This window comes from Sinocyclocheilus anshuiensis, unplaced genomic scaffold (assembly GCF_001515605.1).
Source record: "Sinocyclocheilus anshuiensis isolate Anshui unplaced genomic scaffold, SAMN03320099.WGS_v1.1 scaffold345, whole genome shotgun sequence".
NCBI classification, from domain to species: Eukaryota; Metazoa; Chordata; class Actinopteri; order Cypriniformes; family Cyprinidae; genus Sinocyclocheilus; species Sinocyclocheilus anshuiensis.
This window is the reverse complement of record NW_015536466.1, coordinates 443,192-447,611: the sequence shown is the minus strand read 5'-3', so window position 1 is coordinate 447,611 and position 4,420 is coordinate 443,192.

The following is a 4,420-nucleotide window of genomic DNA, read 5'->3' as shown; positions in this document are numbered from 1 at the left end:
GTGGGGGGTTATTTCATGTATGTTATATTTGCAGCAGCAATATTTCTTACATGCTTACCGCAGCATGTTAAGAAACAGTCAGAAAGGTGTACTCTCTTCAAGTACACTTAAGTGGCCTTTCAGTATATTAATATACAGAGACAGAGATGCATGACCCCATGTAATAAAACTATACTTTATGAACATGTTGTAAAACAGTGCTTAAACGTGGTAAAATCACCAATGTTCAGTTAATAGGTACATCCACATCTAACAATAATCAGTTATTCATAAATTCTTCCATAAAGTAATATTGTTAAGTAGAGTGACTGCTGGCTGTTGCCAAGGAATGTGTTAATTTAAAACTTGGCTCATCCAATCATAACTTTCCCTTTAATAAAACTGATTCAAATGTTTCTTTCTCACAGTCCTCTGACAGGGCATTTTTTGGCCTTAAAAACTTCCTTTTATGAGAGCAAATTAATCACACAAATGGGGAATGAAAACAACGGATGCACAATGACATGACTTCCTCATTAGCTTATTATTGTAGTTGGTCAAATCAGCCCTGCATTTCCTGAAGACACACACTTCTCCTCCACCCGGTTTCCTTTCTGCAGAATGGCTGAGCAATTTCCAGCGTCCTGACACATGTCGAGGGCATTTCTGCTGTGAGCTTATCATGACCCGCCTCTGCCAATACTTCAGTCCTGTGTCGCAGTGTCACACCTAGCCGCGTGTGAGCGTTGAACTGCAGACTTTAATGCCCAGTGACACGAGCGGGAAGAATAAAACACTCATTCATCTGTTTGAATCAATGTATTCATCTCACCTGTAAGATATTCTACAGCGTTTATTGACTTGCTCTGTTGTTCACATAACAAGAACAGAAACAGAAACAGAAAAGTTTTAATGTGGAACTTCCCAAAGCTCATAAGTAAAATCATTAATAACCAAATAAAAAATGGCATCTTCAGTAGCTTCTCTCATTAATACTTATCATAATTTATGAATAAGACATAATCATATATACAGTATGTGCATAATTATCAGGCAAGTTGATGTTCTGGTCATATATATATATATATATATTTTTTTTTTTTTTTCCCCAAGCAAAAATTATTAAATGCCCATGGGAAGGATTGCTAAATTAATGCGTGGCCATTGGTCAAGAAATGCTCATTGGGTCACAAAAGAAAGCAGGTTGAGAAGAAAATACATTAACTGCAAAAGGTGGAGAATTAGATGTCTACAGTAGTGCAAGGTGTCGTGATCTCAGAGACTAAGATAAAGAATCCTGAACACGATCCACATTTAATAAGAATCACAAGCTGACGTGTTGTGAAATGCACAAAGAAAGGTTTGAATGAAAATCCATAAACAGCACTAATAAAATCAGCAGTGCTGTTGGTTTCACAGTAAATTCCCAGCAGTTCATCCATATGTTCTACATAATCTAAATTGCACACTGTAAAAATAAGTGTAATTTTAACTGTAAAATTTTGTAAAAACGCTACGGAAAAAAACTGTTAATAGGTTAACCGTAAGTTCCCGTACTATATACAGGGAAAAACTGTAAAATATCTAACCAGACATTTCATGTAATTTTACAGTAAAATGCTGTTAATTTGACAGTTTTTAGAAGTAAAAAATAACAAATCAATGTATAATTTACAGTCAAAAACTGTAAACTGATATTCCCAGAATTCCCTGCATGACACTCCACATTTGAAAGTATTTTGTTTAAATAATCATGTTTTTTTAATAGTTTTTGTTATTAGTTATGTATATTTGGGCTTTATGTTACATCTTCTGTTGTTTAATGAAAGTTTAATGCATTATTTAAGTATAATGTGTGTTACCATGATGGTGTTTTGTGTTTGCATGAATGACTCTGTGCACCTTCTATATATTAGTATATACTTCTGCTTGTGGCGAAGCTACTTGTGATGAGCTTTGATTCTTCATGTGGCTTTCTCTTTTACCACCTGCATTATTATGGTGGTTGTCAGTATGTTAAAGGTACAAAACAGATTTTAATAGCAGTGTGCATTGTTGAATTTACTGGTTTACATTCAAATTTTCTTGGTTGTAAATTACAGTTTTATACTGTAAAATGGCCGTAAATGTGTTTACAGTTTTTCTGTATTTTTTACAAAATTATTCTGGCAACCACAGCTGCCAAAATTATTTTGTAAAAACTACAGAATTTTTGTTTACAGTGCAGCATCTGAGTTCAGTGTGATTTAAAGACGCAGATGATGTGCACTTGGCTTGAAGATCGTGACACATGTATCACTGCTGGTGTCTGACTGTTCCCACCATACATTCACATACATTCACAATCACCGAGCTTGTCTATTGGTCAGTTCAGCGCTGGCCTCACCCTGTTTTTAATGGACGTCCACAGTTGACACATTCAGTTGCTGCATCAGTTGTCATCGCTGAGCTGCAAGATTCTGAATCTGGCTAGAGTTTTGCATTACAACAAGTACGTGCACAGTAACTACATTGAATCAAATGCTTAATTGTATAATGCAAGTGCATATGAGTTAAAGACGCCTTATATTGAGTGGGACCAAATAAATAAGTAAATCATTTTGTATACCATCACGATTCACAAATCACTCGATTTGGAGTAACTATTCTTATTCATTTCCCAAATATATTTTCTCAAGTCATTGTACATGTTTGTTATAATGCTATGAATCATCATAAAACTGCCCATAACACTGATTTCATTTCACTTAAAAATAATGTCATCAAAACTGGAATCCGTTGATGGCCCATAAAATTTAAGTTATAATTATCAAAACTATTTTTTTTAATTTCTGTATTTATTCATTTTTCTGAAAACACCAATGTTGTCTGTATAAAAAAATCTTTATGGATAATTAATTCTGGTAGTTTCATTCTGAAAAATGAAATAAAAACTGCTCTTACAGTAGTTATACAATTTTCTTTGATTTATTTTAGCTCTGCTTTAAATTAAACATTTAAATACAATATCTATTTTTTCTTTTTGCTAAATAAAAATGAAATGAAATTAAAAAATTACATTAAGCTAAATTAAATATTAAATTAAATTCCTTCCTATTCACACATAACCCACAGTCCAATATAATCAGTCTTGACGTGTGCAGATTTATAGTTCTGTAAACAGTAAAAAATGTCATATTGTATATAAGCACCTGCCTGTGTAAACTGCTATAATAATTATATTATTACGATAAACTATGCCATCAGCAGGCGCAGTTTATTCTTAGTGACGTCTTGGTGATCTGTGTTAATATTTGTAATCGCTGGGACTGTTCAAGCATGCTTGTGGGATTCATTCTGAAGCAGCCTATTAAGTAACATCTGACTTGAGCGTACTATCATTAGGTACAGCAGATAATATTAAGTCATATACTCTGAAGTGTGCACATCAGGCCCGATAAGAATTTGAACGGGTCATTTTTAGCTTTTTAAAAGCAACGTGAGCAGCAATGATTCAGATAAGACTGAGTTTTGTTTGGGTAAGAGGTTAACTATGTTCAGGCTCTTCTGAAGGGTTATAAACACAGTAAACTGAGGTAAACGCAATGTTTCTCTTCTCAAGGGCTTTAAAATGTACATTTTTCCACTCTGAGCTGTTTACTTGTGCTGAAGGTGTGGTTTGAATCTGAGTTCAGTTGAGCAGATTTCTTCTTCCCGTCTTTCCTGTAAACATCTTCTCTCACTTCTGTTTTTGATGATAAAATGCATTTTCTTCCCCCATCAGAGTCATACTACAAGTAAACCATTCATTTACCAGTAATGGCAGATATTTATATTCACGTTTGTCTGAAAATCATTCAGTGCTTGAAATTTGCAAGAGGATCTGAACAGTCCAATGGTGTAATGTGCTTACCTGCAGCAAAGCCTCATGGGTGGATTACGGTGTGACACGGCCCCTCTCGCCGTTACCACGACAACCGTCCTGAGAGAAAAGAGCACCTTTGTTCTGTTACAAATGCAGACGAGACAGAGAGAGTACACAAACGCTGTTAGACAATACACTATAAATCTTACTGTGACCAGGATGTGACCTAATGAAGTCTTTCCTTCAGTCTCCTGCATTTCACTCAACACCACAAGAGGTAACCCCCCCCCAAAAAACACATGGGCAAAACATTTCACTAACGTACTGACCGCAGGTTAGATCACTGCCGGGATGAATTCAACAAAGGATTCATTCAAAGGACAAAACCTAAAAAGTTAATAAGCAACTAGGCTAATTATTAGAACATGTCTCTCACAACATATTTACATCAATACTCCCATTGAAAATAATTAAACTACAGTTTTTGTTAATCATCACCCTTTGTGTACTATATATATTTTTGTAATTTTTATTATACACACATATTTTTATATTTATATAATATTATATATATATATATATATATAAATTTTTTTT